The following is an 18,152-nucleotide window of genomic DNA, read 5'->3' on the forward strand; positions in this document are numbered from 1 at the left end:
TAGAGTTTCAGCATCTCTTGCCCGTTACACATGCATTACAAGATCCGGCGTTTCTTGCCCGTTACTTTGCGTCGTTAAACCCGGCGTCTCTTGCTCATGACGCTATGGAGAAGTTCTCCGTTATAGCGGTGCTACATTGTTAACACTGTGTACTTTGCTAATAGCTACAGTACATGTATTATTGTTGCCTTTACTTGTGTATCGTTCAAGGTGTTTCTGGGGCCCCATAGCAATTCCTGTAAATCCATAACATTTGTATTTGTTGTTACCCAAAATCTGTGTTCCCATGTCCTCTCAACTTCTCTGGGCCAATACCGGTACGTACAAATATTCCATACTCCATCACTGGCATTTTTCAATGTACATGTACAAGTACATTTCACATATGTAATTCCGTTACCTTTTTTTGTAATTCCGTTACCACTTGAATAGCGATCTTTCTTATTTTTTAATCCGGGCATGTTTTTTAGCTTTAACTAACATAAACCATAATACCTAAACATAAACCATAAAACAATGCATCTGTATACCTATCTGAAAGTTATTACAATTTTTACACCTACATGTAGCAACAAGGGTGTATTGGAAAAGAACATGAAATTTCCAACTTCTGAACCCCGAGTTGTGATCAGAAACAAGGCAGTTGCTTCAAATACATTTGTCAGCTTCAAACTGCTTAATCTTGCTTCACTGTGTGGGGTAGGACTTGTTCCACGTATCCAACGGCATACATGTACATGTACATTAAACACGGTAACGGAATTACACAAACTAAAATCATGTACATGTATGGGTCAATGCAGCAACATGTACAGTATGTATTATTACAATCAAGAACTGGAATGCAGTCAACTACAATGCAGACATCTAGAGTGATTTGATCTCAAACATATCTACATGTACATGTGCGTGTACGTGTACAGTGTAAGTGTAGAACTTTAACAACAGTTGGACTGACCACATTCGAATGCAAGGTACATGTACATGAAGTTGACCATGTCTAGTCAACCTTGTGGAACCAACCTCTGGGGCATGTTCCAAAGGTAAAATCTCAGTAGTAGAAAAATAAGACTTCCAAAAGTAAACTGACAAAAATGTAAAGAAAAAAATTACCTCAAATATTTTCAATTAATCTTCACATGTTTATGGAAAAGCACAAACACATTTTTATCTATAGCTTGGCATTTACACTTGTAGATTTTGAGAGTTGACATTTGGTGCTTGATTTTATCTGTAAAATTACTCATCCAAAATAAATCTTGACTTTTGGCTGTTAAAGCAAATGCATCTAAACCTGTTCATTGTAGACCAATCCAACACTAAATGACACTGTAAATATTATGTTCAGTTCTTTTGTCCAACTTGTCTTTCATTTTAACATGTCTTTGAAGAGTGGAAACACTTACGGTTGCAGGAAATTTTAAAATGGCGGCTATCTCGAAAAACAATACGAAATAAAAAGCCCCACTTCCTTTGTTTTTTTCAAAAATCTGGATGCGAAACTTTTTTTTTACTTTGCCTTATTTTCAAAAACATTTTTGGCTCCATTCCAGGTGTACATTTATTGACAACGCACAGTAAATTTAATTTTTATTCCATCAGCTGTAGCATTTGTCATTTTTCTCAATTCCCATATGGAATTGCCCAATAGACTTTGTCTACCGGTACTGGTAGGTACATGTAACAGTACATGTACAGGCTTCAAAGGACTCAAAACTCCTCCATAACAAATACCTCAATGCCGTACCACTGAAGATATTTGGTACTAGTAGCATTTCATGCTTGAGTGTAAACAGTTCACTCTCCATACACAGTCTCTCCAAGAGGCACTTGGCTTGACAGATAATCACATGACCTTCAAACATTTACTGGGACAATATCAATCAACTTTGTTCAAATCCAAAGTTCTGTTCAGTCAAATGCTGATGAAATGAAAGGATATCTGAATGTGTCGATAACATGTTGTACTTGGCAATTAGAAGGAGTCGGTTGGTTTAATTGCTTTGGAAAAGGAGATACCGGTATTTACAAAAGAGTGCATTAAATCAGTAATTGTTCAAATAAGTCACTGGACTGAAATTGTGATGAAAATCAGTGATTTAAACCAACATGATTTAAATCAGCCAACCATGCTACAAAGCACGGTTTAACACATCAGAAGCATGATTTTACAGGGTTGGTTGAGATGCACAAGCCAAAACAGTACATCCCTCTGAGATCATTTGAGCTGTTATCCATTTCTCAAGATGAGAAAGGCAAGTGTGATGAATTGGGAACAAAGGAAAATTTGTGCAACTGACCAAAAATATAATAAATTAAAACTTTTCCCTCTTAATTTTGTGACTGAGACAAAGGGAAAATAAACTTTCAGGATTCATTAATGAAACTCGAATACTTTTCATATATGAGCTGTAATTAAAATCCTACACTGCCCAGAAATGGAAACAAACTTACCAATTTTTGGATGCATACATTGTAACTCTTCTCTTAATCAGTTAGTGATGTCATCTTGAAAGGTTGATGGCAAAGAGATGAATAAGTAGGAAAAGGCTGGATGTTAACTTGTTAACAGCTGTCTAGGTAGAAAATGGAAAATTACAGTAGATTCAATCATTTACTTAAAAAAAAAATCATTTACCAAGATCTTGTAATCAAAAAGGCTAATCAATAAAGACCACTGGTTGTAACAGAAGACTGAAGACCAAATGGTTGGCAACCAAGTCAAGACTCAACCCAAAAAGACCTCAGGAATCATAGAGTTTTTAGCAAAGATACCAATTTGTCAGTGTCTGCACTTCCTAAGGGCCACAAGTTGTACATCTTCTTGGGGAAATACATGTACATGTACATGTACAGTCCCGTATTTTAGGTTATTTATGGTTGGACAAAGCTCACAGCAGAATTACAGTTTTTCCATAGTTTATAACTAATTTGAAGTCTTCCACACAAAAAAGCAATCACATGTATACATGTAATGGTTTAAATAGAGTCAATTAAAGTGCAACACTCCGATTTATGTTTTCTGATCATTTTCAACAATGCTACAAAAGTCACGTACATATATACATGTATGTACATGTAGGCCGTAGGTACGACCTACCGGTACATGTACTCTTCTGGTGGTCCAGACACTGTTACTAGGCATGCATATCAGATAGTGCATGGTCCAACCACATTAGTTTTGATACAATATCTTGGTAATGAAGAAGCGGTTTCGAAGGAATCCATCCCTCCTCATGGTAATTCTAAGAAACAGCCCACCCGTCCGCATGTGAGAACATTTCCCTCAGTGCTGAAAGACCATGCCAAGAAAGCAGGTTCACAGAAATCCTCACAAGATGTACAGGGATTTAATGTCCAAAAATGTCCCTCTTTCAATGTGCAAGTGCTGCACTAAAAAGGATACTGCACAGGTGAGGAACAATGTGCAATTTGAGAAGTTAAAGGGCTGGCTGGTTATACAACATGTACATGTACGTACTTAACTTGGTGATTTCATAGACCAGTTTCAGATGCTTCCTGAATTGGTTCTTTGCATTGGTTTGCACATTAGTTTTGATACAATACCTTGGTAATGAAGAAGTGGTTTTGAAGGAATCTATCTCTCCTCATGGTAATTCTAAGAAACATCCCACCCGTCCGCATGTGAGAACATTTCCCTCAGTGCTGAAAGACCATGCCAAGAAAGCAGGTACACAGAAATCCTCAATGAACTTACATGTACTTGTAGTCTCATACCGTATGACACCACATTCAACTTGAGTGATTTTTATATTTCTGCCCTTACTGTGAAACATGGCTCTTTTGCCAGTGAACCACTGATTCCAGTTGCTGTCTTAATACATGAAAAAAATTGGAAGCAAATCATGGGGATTTCTTTGAGGTTGTCAAGACGCAATTATGCCCTCAGTTACGCAAAGGTGAGCAGGCAGGAGACCGCCAGGCCAACAGACACCATGTGAAGCAACTTCTTCTCTCTAACACCAAAGAAAAATACTTTCAGGTTCGTGATACACTGAAGGTAAAGTGGAGTGAGGCATTTATCAATTACTTTGACCTCGAGATTGAACCTGCAATATTGTTGTCCGCTGGCAAGTGGGTGCTAAAACGGCTGGGGGGGTACACAGACGATCCTGGCATGACAACAAACCAAAGCGAGAGCTTGAATGTAGTAATGAAATGTGTACTAGAACTCAAGGAAGTCAGTCTAGACAACATTGTGTTGATTTTGTTCTTTCTACAAAACATCTACTACAATGAAATCCTGCGCTGGTTTTGTTCCTTAGGTGAAAACTTTTGCTTGAAGAAAGAGCTTAAATTCAGTGATCCCAAACAGTATTTCCATACATGGAAAACAATCTAGACACGGTTGTGATGGACGCCAAACTACAGTAACTCAAGCATGAAATCCCACCAGAGAAGCAGCTTCAAAAGCCAGCTACTTGTACATGTAAGTCTGGCCAAGATGGTCATCCAAAACAAAAAAATCACGTGTGTTGCTGAGCAGAGTGTTTTCCTAGTGCAGGGAAGCAAAGGGAACTTCATATTCTGTAACGCTTTTCCCAAAAGAATCATGCCCTTGCCTCTAAAAGGGTACTGTACCTGTTACCATACAATCACATGCCGCCTACCGGTAGCTGTCGGCTTAGCTCCTGGGGTAACCGATACAAGACATAACAATCTGTCTAGATTAAGGAGGTCAAAGTGCCAAAAGAAGAGATCTAGTCGTAAAAAGCCCAGAATTGATGATCTGGATGTCAGTTGTGCCCCTGACTCGATAGAAGCAACTATGATGGAGGACACATGGAATATGGATGATTTCTGTCCACCATCCTCACCATCGTGCCCTGCCAATCCACCATCTCCACTTGGTGATCACTTCACTCCTTTGACAACATCAACACCAAGTGTTAAATCAGAGTCTCGGATAGACCATGATACAGGTCCCACTCAAAAAACACATTGGGCCATTTCAAGTAAATTCCACCGACTTGGCTTTGCTGTTGCTCACAGGCTGATTAACAGAAGCCATTATTTTGGCATTTATAAGCAAGTGTTACCTTCAACAGTCTCCTGACAGCTCTGTTACATTCCTTGTTGCAGATTCCCATGCATTTCTCACATGGGAAGAGGGTGAAGTAGAATTTGTCATAAAGTGGGCCCTTGCGCATTGCATCTTTGAGAAAGATGTCTGGCTTTGGCCTGTGATAGTCCACGGTAACCACTGGATACTATTGGTCATAATAAGAAAATTACGACAGTTGGTTATTGTGGACTCCTTGCATGGAGAAAACATGCAATCTGCAGTCTTATTCACAGACATGTACAACACTTTTCTTGCTGTAACGTATTCAAAATCCTTTTCCGTGTCAGATTAGCATGTTTTTGTGCCGACTGATGAACCCCACCAGAAGAATGGAAACGAGTGTGGCATCTTTGTACAATGTTGTATGTGCCGCAGCGCATGCAATAGTAATAGTGGCAATTACCAGAAGTATTCACAAGCAAAAATGCAAAGAGTGCAGAACTGGATCGCTCAAATTTTAACAGATTTGCCTATGCAGAGCTTGTAGAAGAGGCGATTGTTACTATGCACTACTAGCGTACATATATCTCGCCAAACCTCAAAATGGTGACGACACCATGACCTACAGTACTTGGTAAATATCAGAAATAGTTTGATGGAGGCAACATGGTCCACTTCTTATATCGGTGATGATTGTAACAAACCACAAGAATCCAAAAAGATTTTCAACAATGATTGACAAGGAGCTCCATAGCAAGTTTTACTTTCAGTTTTGTAGCAATAAGCTAACAAAATTCACTCTGTTGTGAGCAAGAGTTCCATTGAAGGAAATTAATGGGGTTAATATCACACAAACAGCTTTTTAGTACTTCCTTAGTCCCTCATCTGTTTGGCTCCCCAGTTTAACCACTTTACATCTCTACCCCTGTCTCCTTTATCCTGTCCTTCACTGCCTCTCCTTTTCACCTACATGTACCTACCCAAAATGTGTAACAATGTTTTACAATGTACAACAATTCACAAGTTACCTGTTGCAATGACCCTGTGACCCCCTGCCAGCCTGCCCTGATACACATTTATTGTTACACCTTTTTAGCGCTGCCATGCACTGGACATGTACATGTAAACACACAAACACAATTGCCCTAAAATTTAAAGAAATAAAACAATGACCTCTTCTGTAAGCATTCATTCTAAATATTGTCATTTTCGATGATTTTTCAAGTTACTGTAGTTTGAATTCCATGTACTTTAAATCAAATCAACTTCCAGGTCATCCTATACATGTACAGTATGTACATTGTACCAAATCATAGTTTTTATATTACAAAACATGTATTACCTCCCGCCTGACATGCTATGCCATAGAGAACATTTTATGGACGTTTTGGTCAATAAAGAAAGAGAAAAACACTTGTGGCATTCATTTCAGACATTTTGTAATTTTTGGATAATTTTTCAAGTAGCATATGTTTGAACTACTTTTACTCCACCGCCGGGTTGACCCATACACATGCAGAAATCGATTCAGTGTAGAGTTGGTTTATTGCTAACTCCGGCCTGGCGTTTCGTTCAATTAAGGATGATTTACAGTCGTAAGGGTGGGTAAATAAGGAAACAAAAAACATGAACCTCATGCATAGGTATTAATTAAAGAAATTCTTTGTCATTTTTCCATAATTTTTGGAGTAAAATCGTGTGAATACTGTTGCAGGTGCAGTTGATTATACCCCCAGTCTGACAAGCTATACAAATGAGGATATTTATGATCATTATTGTTCATGAAAAGATAAAAAAATAACTTCCTTCTGTACATGTACATGTACCTCCAACTACATGTACCTCTGGCTACATGTACCTCTGACTTTTACCAACACCCTGTTTTTACAGTGGTGCACAACGTCAGTGTAGTGCTATAAACCCATTTGATTGACATTTTTTGCAAAGGTACATGTACAATGTAGGTCTTGTATGACCTTTTGTCTGTAAGGCACTATGGGTAAAAAGGCCAGTCTAAGTAATCAGAAATAAAGGAGGGCACCCTAAATATAAGACTCTTAACATTTCACATCATGGAAATGCAGTCAAATACGGTAGGCCTAGGCTAGCTGTTTAACCAAGACACTAGTAAGGTTACACATTGAAAATAAACAAAAGTTGCCATGATTGATTGGTTTGGTTTTTCTTCCAATTAATACATTTTGTATGGGTAGTCCTTAGCTCAGCCTCAGGTTGGACATTGTCTTCATTAACCATTTACACTACTTCAAGAACTGTAAGGTTTATACAAATCTTACAGTTCTTAAAGAAGGTATAACGCCCATATCCAAGTTAAGACATTTCCTATTTTGCCGTCACACAAAACTGTCCTTTTTCAATTGAATATTGGGCAGTTTCACAGGAATGTTGCAAAAAAGTCTATTGATAGGTCCAAAATGAAAAAGTATCAATAAACCGTGTTTGGCTATTGTAAGTGTATGAATAAAGGTAAAAGAAAATGTTAATTTCAAGGCCTAAACCTGGAATGTTTTAATTTTAAGACACTTTGCATTTGGCATTTCATAAACTTTGTCAACTGAAGGTATATATCATATACTGCTATTTCCACATTCCAGACATGTTTGGGGTTGCTTAAAATTGGTCATGTCTTCAACACTAATGCAAGTTATGCTGTAAAAAAACAACGCATATTTTCTGATATTTTGGGAAAATTAAGTTTTTTACTCAATATTATGCAGACTCCATAAAGACTAATGAAAGCCATGTTTGATTCAATATTTCGTTCTTTATTCAGAACATCTTCAGGAATGAGATAAACCATGCAGTTGTAACCTTATAACATGAGTCAGAGGGGGAGTAATTGGCCAATCAGAGAGTCTAAACAGTAAACAAAGAATTGAATGGCTCACAGACTGCATCATCTTATAATCCAGTGGTAACAAGGTGTTAGGAGGCCAGCAGTAAGGTACATGTAACAAAGGAGAAGTGAGGTGAATCATCCCATAAATGGAAATAAACAGAGTTAGCCTAACAAAGCAAGCTCTTTGGAGGCCCTTAATCCAGTGTTTAGAGATGGCTTGTAGCGACTGATGGCTAAAGCTTCCTTAAATAACAATTCCAGCCAATGTGTAGAATAATCAATAACGCTAGTGTTGCTAAGTATCAATGACTGGTAGGTGGAAAATTGAAAATTGTCCTGTTTGCCCGTATCCAGAAGAATAGGAAGATTAAGTAGCCCCAGGATGTGGTGAAAGCCTTCACATGATGATATATGGTCAAAAATTACAATGTTGGGCCCAGTTGAGTGTTCCTTGATTCTGTTGGTTAGACATCTGTCAGTTTTACCAATGTAATCGTTGTTGCAACCTGGACATTTAAAGTGATATACAACAGAACTACGGTACTCTTTGGGAGTCAGGTCCTTAGTTGGCAGCATATTCATCACTTTCTTAGATTTCCAAATAATTATGATTTTGACATTCTTAGTGAGGTGTCGATTAATCTTGTTGATGTAACTATGGACTATGTTTTGGCCTACCTTTCCAGTGAAAGGTAGCCATAACCAGATTTTGGCTATGTCCGCATCCTCATTTATTTGGGGTGAATCGGCTTTAGACAGGTTTTGGTGTAGTTTCCTAAAGATGCTGTTGACTGTATGCAGCGGAAACCCATTCCAGGACATGTATCGTTTAAGTGTGTTCAGTTCATGTTGAAGACGAGGTCCAGGAGTGCAGATCTTATGGGCTCTAGAAAATAAACTACGTATCCAGGAGATTTTTTGCTTCCAGGGGGTGAAGCTATCAAAGTGAACATACTGCCTAGTGTGTGTTTTCTTACGATAAATGCCCATTTCACAGGAGTTAAATTCAAGATCAAGAAAATGAACAGTGCTCGTTCCTTCAAATGATTCAAATGTAAATTGTAAATTCCGATGAAATGAATTCAGTGCTTTCAGGATTCTGTCAAAGTTTACAGGCTTAGCAAGGATAAGTGTGTCATCAACAAAGCGTGTGTAAAACTTGATAATACCTTCATCTTCAAGCTTAGGGATAATTGTTTCCTCTAGTTCGGTCATAAATATATTGGCTAAGACTGGTCCTAGTGGTGATCCCATGGAAACGCCATCAGTCTGTTGGTACAATTCATTATTACATGCGAATACGGTTTTGGTGCAAGTGTCCCTCAGTAGCTTGCGGAGGGTGTTCTTCTTTAAATCGGTGGATATCAGGTTTTTGTCATAGACTTGATGAAGGATTATGTCTATAGCCTTAGTGATAGGTACATTTGTAAACAATGAAACAACATCAAAGGAAACAAATTTAAATCCATCAGTATGCAAGTGAGAAGGGATGTTTCTAATACGCTGAGCAGCATCGAAGGAATCTTTCAACACATAATCATTGGTAGTGAGTGGATTAAGAAGGTTGGCTAGAAATTTGGCAACAGAATAATATGCAGTACCATTAGTGTCAATAATTGGTCTTAGTGGTGGGATGTCCTCAAAGTCTTTGTGGGTTTTAGGAAGTCCGTGGGCTCGTGCTGGCATGGTTGAGACGGGTCGAAGGGCTTTGTATTCCTCATCGCTGATTTCTTTCCTGTTGTGAAGAGTTCGTAGGTATGTCTGTAGAGTCTGAAGCTGGGTAGTTATTGAACCATTATACTTTTTGAACTTCCTAGGGTCCGAGAATAAATGGCACAGAGCATCAATGTAGTCACTGGATTTCATTAGGACAACACCACATCCTTTGTCAGGTTTTAAAATAGCAAATCTTTTTCTCAGTTCCTTAAGAATGCGGACACGCTTAGCATCGGTAGCAAGCTGGCGGCTGTCGAAGTCCAAAATCTTTTTTTACTCTAATAATATTATTAAGTTTTTTACTTTTTTACTCTCATTTTTCTTAAAACACCACCTGTCATGCCTGTCATTTCAGCTAATTCAGAAAATCATGCACCCTGCTCACTATATTCTCCTTTGTCCAAGTGCAACATATATGGGAGAACAGATGAAAGAATTCTTTTCCTAGGTTACTGCATTCAAGAGTTATGGTGGCCTTTCTTGATGCAATGAAAACAGTTCATTTTGTTCAGGAAAGGACACAATTTTAACATAATGCTACCTTCCATCATGTTTGATCCTATAGAGCAACATTTTGAGAAATTTTCTCATAAAGCTAATTAGATGGACTGACAGGACCAGTATAATCACTTGAACATGTTTTGCTGTAAAAGTACAAAATAAAACTGGTAAACGTGTGATATGGTCCACATACATGTACATGTAATTACATGTATGTTACTACGCACGTATAAATCCACAAACTACACATACAGAAATACCAAAAGTACAAGAGAGTAAAGTACATGTATATGTTCGAGAATAATGGTTTTAAGAAGTTGGGAGTTACATGTACATATTGTGAGGCAGATAATTTTGTACCTTGTTATGCTCTAGCTAGCTGCTGTGTACATGTGTTCAGGAATGGACACAATATTTAACAAGGTGTAGAATATCATGAATATTGTCGCTCTCCTATACATGTAGATGTAATAATGAAGTAGACTGAAGTAATGGCTATGGAGGCCATCAGTAGAATGATTTACTAATCATGTGATGGTAAAACCACAACTTTAAAACAGTGACATAAGTACTGATGTTGGCCTATGGGAACCCCAACAAAGAAATGCATACGCATGAATACATAAACTGTGCAGGAACAAATTATTTGCGCGATCATTTTAAAGATTGTCAACCTAAGCAACTTAACTTCTGCCATGAACTTTCAGATAAAATTTTTTAAGAACTTCTTTAAAATACAGAAATCAATTACATGTATGTTTAGAACAAGATACCCATTCCAACACTTTCCTACAATAATCACTGTGCATGCTGCTGCACAGTATGCTGTACTTCCTCTTATCATGTCTATGGCGGTATGGATTCCATAAATTTCCTGAAGAGTAGCACCCTCATCAATTTAGCTACAAGTGTCATGAAGTTTTGATTCTGATAACTAGCAAATACCACTTCAAAATTGTGACACAAGACATTAAATTATCGAAGCTCAGGAAAGGACACTCTTTTAACCCTAACCATGCTGAACCCAACAAGGTAATGCAGGATTTCAATAGTCCCTGGGGGTAGGGTTAACAATGTTTAATGTGGTAACTACTGTAAGTAATTTCAACACACAAACATAACCCTCTACACACTAACCTAGTGTGTCACCATAACTGTATTTGTATATTTCTCTCCTGAAATCTGACAAACATTCTAACATGTAATTCAGTCTGACTTTGTTGTTACATGCTCTGAATTCTAGAAAGTAAACTCTTTTAAATTCACAACCAATGAAATAGCTGTGAACACAGAGCGTAATGTTTAAAACCTGTGTAGGTAGATGGTTTTAAACTTGTTAAAAAGATGTCCTTTCCTGAACACTCCAAAGCTTGTCTAAAACAGTAAATCTTACTGAAATTAGGTCAAACTGATGCATTAATTTTGTGAATGGGCCTCTATGAAACTATAAATCAGCCAATTTCTGACAAATATTTGAATTAAGTGTGAATTAGATGGATAATTGATATGGGCATATATTACTCATATTATGTGGACATAATGCTCCAGTAAATGACCCCCAAAACAAAATACCAGCATTTTCTGGCCAATTAATTGGTTTTAATTTTAAAACACAAACACTACAGACAATATAAGCATACATGTACATGTACACTTCATCAAATTTAAGCAACAGTGGCTTAACTGGATACTCTGTTGAACTAAATGTTCAGGAAAGGACAATGAAGTTTAATGACAATGCCATGACAGCAAGCATGATTCAAGTCTGATTTCTTCTATAGTCTGTTTGATCTTGTAAGTCTACATGTATGCCAAGCTACCAGTTAATGCCCCCCCCCAAAAAAAAATTACTTTAAACTTTATGCAAATCATGGGATGCCATGTTCAGGAAAGGACATTTTTAACTAACGTTTGCATGGCATATTCATGAGCATTTATATCTTATTTACTTTGATCACTGCAGTACAATATTTTTATATCAGGTTACTAGAGTGTGTAGCATTGTGTTGACAGGTAATGAGTTACATTTCATTTCTTTTCATTCTGGAAGAAATACCATGTTCAGGAGAGGACATTTTGAAAAAAAAATTAACTAACAAACTAATGTCTCACTCAAAACAGTGTAAAAAAAACGGTCGGCCAATTCCAAGGAAATTTGGTATACACCTTCTTGGAACATATCTCAATGTCCACGAGAGACCAGGCAGTTCTACTACTATTTGATTTTATTTCACATCAACTGCAGTTTCTAGAAAATTTGAATGAGACTCCAAATCTTGTGTTTAACACCTGTTTTACATGTAGTTCATATCTTGAGAATCATCAGTAGGTGTTTATTTCCTAAATGTATTGAAAGAATGCCCATTTCATTGACATTTAATTTTTTTTTTGTTTTTCTACTTTTTAAAGGTCCTCATCCAAATGTCAGAAGATATCAAAACAAGAGATCTGGACCAATAACCATTCATTGGGCGGTAATTCAACAGAGTTGCCAACAGTGATAGTTAAACTTGGAATACAAAGAGTTAAATAAAGTGATCTTTGTAACATTCACTCGTGTCCAGTGTAAGTTATTAGGTAAACATTCAAATTTACATTTACATCTGTACTAATTATTCTAGAACAATTTCAAGGTTTTGCTCTTGATACATGTACTCTTTGATCAGCTGATAACTACACACATCATCATCATCCTTATATACATGTATCTACATGTACCGAAATTTGCGGAGATTGTTCAAGTGATAGCTTTGTGAATTACTTCACACATGGGTACTTTTTATACTTTGTGTTTCGATGACCACTGTAGCGTGGTGTAGGATAATTCAGGTTGTGCACCTTGCAGGGGATGGTAACTAGCGTGCTCTTTTATCACAGGTATTGAACTTGATTTGTGAAACGGTTGCCAGGCTGTGCCATTACTTGTTTACATTAGATGTTTAAAGTGCATGTGCTTTTCTTTTTTGTTTACAGTAAATCTACCGGTGTCACATCTAAGCTGAACACTCAAAGTGTGAACTTTGAGTGTTCAGCTCAGATGTGACATGGATTACTGCAGTAGTAATCACTTTGTGCCTTTCACCATAAGTCATTCTATCTGGTATTCTTGTTCCTTAACCCTAATCATTCTGAATCCAACAAGCATTATGCATGAGTCTCTTGAATCATATGAAATCAATTAAAGAGGTTTTTGTTTTTGCTCTTTACTACATAAAAAGGTGCTGTTCACATTGCTTGATATATTTCTGTTCACATGAGAAGAAATACCTGAAGTGCGACTTAACACTCATTTTGTTGTGACAGGTCACATTTTCCATCCATCATATCTCCCACAACATAACTTTTGACTGACTTGGTTTTTAAGTGCAGTATGTGAAAGTTGGATAGTTATATGATGATATTAAATTATTTTTTAAGAAACCATTTGACATCAGGTTAACTGTTGGTGCAAAATTCACAAGTAAATTCATAGAACAGACGTTTTTTAATAGATTTGTCATATGCATTCATTGTCAGGAAGATTACAGCACAGTATTCAGTTTTCACACTGTGGCGTAAATGTAGATGGAGAAACATCCCTCAGGGCTAGCAACATCCAGTTCCCTGGCCCCATGTCAACCCCATATTGAGACCCCTATATGTAGCTTCACCACTGATTTGTAGTAAGAGATTAATAAGAAGAAATGGAAAACAACTGAAAAATACAACTAAAGAAGAACACTTGAAAACACAGAGTACATGTGTGCTGGAAACAACAAACCAGAAAACCACCTTAAAACAGCAGAAAACTACTAATAAAAATTGAAAATACACCAGAAAACTACCAGAACAAACCAGAAGCACAAAAAATTGGAAAAACTCTTTAAAATGCAGTAAAACACCAGAAGAACACTCGCAATTACCAAAAACCCCAGCAAACTATTGAAGAACACAGAAAAAATAAAAAACCAACAAAAATCTACAAAATATGCCAAACTACCAGAAAACTTGTGAAAACTACCGAAAACCTCCTGATAGCTATACCTGAAAACACCAGAAATTTATTGAAAAACATTGAAATATACTGGAAAAACACCAGAAAAGTACTGGAACACACTGGAAACTTTCCAGAAAAGACCGAAAATACCAGAAAACAACCAAAATCCCAACAATGGAAAACTACTGGGAAACTCCGGAAAACTAATGGAACACAACTGTAAAACTACCGGAAAAATAAAACAAAAACAGAAAACAGCAATGTGGTAGTTTCACCCTTTTGGAGTATTCATAAAGACTCACTCTTTTTGAGAATAAAGTGTTTCACTCTTGTATTTAGAGAATAGTGAAGATTTTGAAAAATGGTCGAAATCTGTCTACAATTTGGCATGCATAATTCTCTCCTGAAAAAAGATGGTTACGGCATTCATCACTTTTAGAAATACATGCAACCTTTCTTTTATTTGCAGAGGAAGGGTGGGTCGAGCATTTCATAATTAGAAATCAATTCGACCCTCTGTTTCCGAAAAAGGGGATCATGGGTTACACCCAGGCATACACTTTTGAAAAGAGGGTGGGGATTTCATCAAGTATTAGAAAAAAACGGCAGTTGAGTATCTTTCTGTTTAAATGTACCTACAACCCTTTCTGAGAAAAAGGGCTTCAGACAAGGCATCAAGGCCTACGAATGAATGATTATTTTACAAAGCTATAATCTTCAGAGTAATGATGGATGAGTACAGTACATGTATATCTCCTGATTATATGGTGTCTTCAGTGTAGGCCTACATGCACCTATCTCTGCAATAAAATGCCCTTTTTTCAATAGTCGTTATTCAAAGATTTTTTTATGCTAGGCTACTCTGGCCTGTTACAAAACAGTAACAATATTATGAGACTGAGACAAATTGTAGTTGTGTTGACAAAAAGAGGCTGGTTCCATGTGGCGCTTACAGGTTCTGTTGCATGAACCGCAGAAGAGTTACGTATATTTTTGAAATCACATTATTTATTATGCAACAATTAATCTTTCACAAAGAATACTGCATACAATTTTATTAATAACCATAAGTTAACAGGCTTTTATTTTATTCTTGTTGACATAAACTGATAACTTTCTATTAAAACTTAATGAATAGTGATCAAATGAATGAAACTAGATGACTGTAAAATCCATTTAACTCTGAGATATTCGGCAGTGCTTGAAAAAGCTGAAAATTTTTCAGAAAGCCCTCTTTTCTGTTGGCAAGTGAGTGAAAAAAATGTCTTTTAAAACTGAAACCTCATTAGGGGTTTTTCTTTAAGCCATTTTTGCATGGCAAAATTGCATTGCTGATTGCGAAGGATACACTGTTTCAAGGTTGAGGGTAAGACCTTGGGTTATGTTCAGCCATGCATAAATTCAGGCCCATATTTTGTGAAATCCTCAATACTGCTCCAGGGTACATGTATTATTCAAACTGCCTCAACATAATGAGAGGAACTGCCGGAGGATTTTGAAGCACTGAGGCAGTGGGCATCCCTCCACAGAACATATTCAAGAAATATCGAAGAATATTTGAGGACTGAGGCTGTACCCAGTTTTTTTCACGGGGCAATTGGAGGATTTTGAAAGATTAAGGGTGTATCCTAGCCAAAAGAGCCTAGGCAGTTAGGGTTAAAACATGCATGTAGACAAGTATATGAAGGTGGTTTTTATTATTAAAACCAGTTAATTGACCTGTTTGATTAGATGTACTTAATTTTTCTATTATGTAGAGATGCTAAAAGGTACAGTCCTTCAATCCGCCAAATGATCTGTCGTATGATCTTGCCTAATCAATCATTAGGCCAACAGCCAGTCTCACTTTCTTTCAAATTTGCAGTTGTGGGAGATTAATTCAAAGAGGAGTAGAAGTCTGAGAATTCATGTAGAATTCATGTACATGTAGATTAAAAAAACAAGAACAAAAAACACAAACAAATTCAAAAACAAATCCACGGAGAGGCCCCATTCCTTCAACCCTGACCACAGTAGTCATTAACTGGCACAATGGTAGATATTATTTAAGTTATCTAATCCAATTCCAAAGGAAGTAAGCAACTGCTGCGAAAAGGCAACAATTTGTACATTGCAGCCTTCTCAAAAACTTTGGGGAAGTAAATTCAACTGTGTGTTTGAAAGAGATTTGTATATTTGGTGGATTCGTATTGGCACAATTGCTATATGTATTAACCTCATAGTTGTGGGTTTATTCCATTGTTTCTGGTCATTTGGAATGTTTTCCGGTAGTTTTAAGGGTGTTTGTCTTGTAAGTTTGTGTGTTGTCATGTGTTTTGCACTGTTTTCCAGTACATGTAGTTTTCTGGCCTTTTTCAGCTGTTTGTCATGTTTTACTGGTAGTTTCAGTCATATTCCTGTTGTTTTCAAGTTACTGGCTGTTTCCTATTCAACGTCAAGATGACAATAAACATTCTTGTATGCTGAACAACCCTGACATTTCCTCCCCCATATTAAGTGTGGGTCGGGTCTACTAGAGAATACTTACCCAAACAGTCACTACCTATGCAAATTTCCCATGTGTGAGTTATTTACTAGCTGAAAAGATTTGATCACCTGTGGTACACCCTGACCTCCCACAACGCAGCCCGGCCTTGCCGCCACAATCATCCTTCTTTTCGAAAGCGACTCAAAAGGTCGGCGCCAGAGTGGGGAGGACAGACAGGAGAGGACTGTTTGAGTAGGTATTCTCTAGTAGACACGACCCACATTTAACGTGGGGGAGGAGTCTACAGCGCTCTACCTAACCGAACAGTCACTGCATTGGCAGAGTAGCACCAGTCTAGGTGGAAGGTTGGCAACGACATATAATTCCAAGAATACACTATCGCATATAAACAAGGAAGAGTGTATACTGTAATTTTAAGAAATAGTGAATGAACTTCACATTGACTTGTCATCCGTCCGTCCTACAGGAGGTTCCTTTGACCTCTGCAATGCGGACAGTAGGACTGTCCTGCCATTTGCAGTGTCACTCTGCAGGACATCCCTCAAGTTACAGGAGGTAACGGGAGACTTCCAACATGCAGCTTTGCAGATGTTTGCAATGGAAACATCTCAAGAGTAAAACCAAGATGCAGATATTGCTTTTACATCATGAACCCTGATCAATGTTGACTGTGTTAATCAGAGCTTAATGGCCAGACTGGATTAGCAAATCTAATCGCCGAAGCCATCTAACAGGCAAAAGTGACTGACACGGCTGGACGGCGTTGTGATAATGATAAGCGATGGGGTTATTGTCCCTGCCATACTACTGCTTCAGGACACAAACAGGGCACCAAAGTTTCACATCGCATTGTCTCCAGGATGTAAGGAGACGGAGAGTGCAAAACATCAGAAGAATCAGGTGAGGGCGTCTGGTCCTTCGTCAGGAAGCCAATTAAAGGAATGAGGTGAACACCGTGTGTCTCCCAACGTAGACAACGAGGAGAGTCTGTAATCTGCTATCTCCTCTGTAGGTAACCACTGTCAGAAGAAAGGCCAACCTAGCACTGGTATGCATAAGGGAGGCATCATTTAGGGCTCCAAGGAAGGACCAAAAGCATCCAGAGAACTTAGCTTTAGTGCTGCCAGTAGGTGCCAAGGTTCAGTTCAGGTTCGGTTCGAACACCGTTTAGAATTTTTTTGCCAAACTTCAATTCGGTTCGGGTTTGGACACATACACTCATGTATATACATGTATGTGCATACATACACCGTACAACGCACATTGAGACATCGAAGAGCAAGCTACAACTGTGCCGAATAGTACTTCCGTGTTTAAACTACGTTAATACAAGCAATGAATCTCCTCTCCATCCCCATCCACGAGCAACTTTGATGTGAACATAATTTTTTTCTAAACAGTTTCCCCAAAATTTGTTAAAATATCATAGAAAGTTACCGTTGGAGGTGTGACAGTTTCCAACTGTGTTTTGCTGACCAAAAGCAGTATATCTGGATCACGCTTGACTCAACAATTTTTCACAAAACAGATTCAACTGCCAAACCATGGCTTTTGATGTATTAGAAGAACCTTGGTATCACATCAG

General features: G+C 37.7%; 1 protein-coding gene across 17 annotated transcripts in view; it reads right to left on the reverse strand.

The window, feature by feature from the left end:
- LOC110990166 (uncharacterized) overlaps nucleotides 1-18,152 on the reverse strand; it is a 117,246-nt gene that overhangs the window by 51,391 nt on the left and 47,703 nt on the right. For 14 of the 17 annotated variants that reach the window (XR_015425949.1, XR_015425943.1, XR_015425944.1 and 11 more), the window contains one exon: nucleotides 2,455-2,576. The gene's annotated coding sequence lies outside the window, so the exon portion shown is untranslated. Of the gene's footprint in view, nucleotides 1-2,454; nucleotides 2,577-3,567; nucleotides 3,587-18,152 lie in introns of those variants that run through there. The other 3 variants (XM_087139157.1, XM_087139159.1, XR_015425947.1) reach the window with 2 other exon arrangements.

This window comes from Acanthaster planci, linkage group LG07 (genome assembly GCF_054643075.1).
Source record: "Acanthaster planci isolate LZ-2023a linkage group LG07, COTS_SCS, whole genome shotgun sequence".
In the NCBI taxonomy this organism is placed as follows: domain Eukaryota; kingdom Metazoa; phylum Echinodermata; class Asteroidea; order Valvatida; family Acanthasteridae; genus Acanthaster; species Acanthaster planci.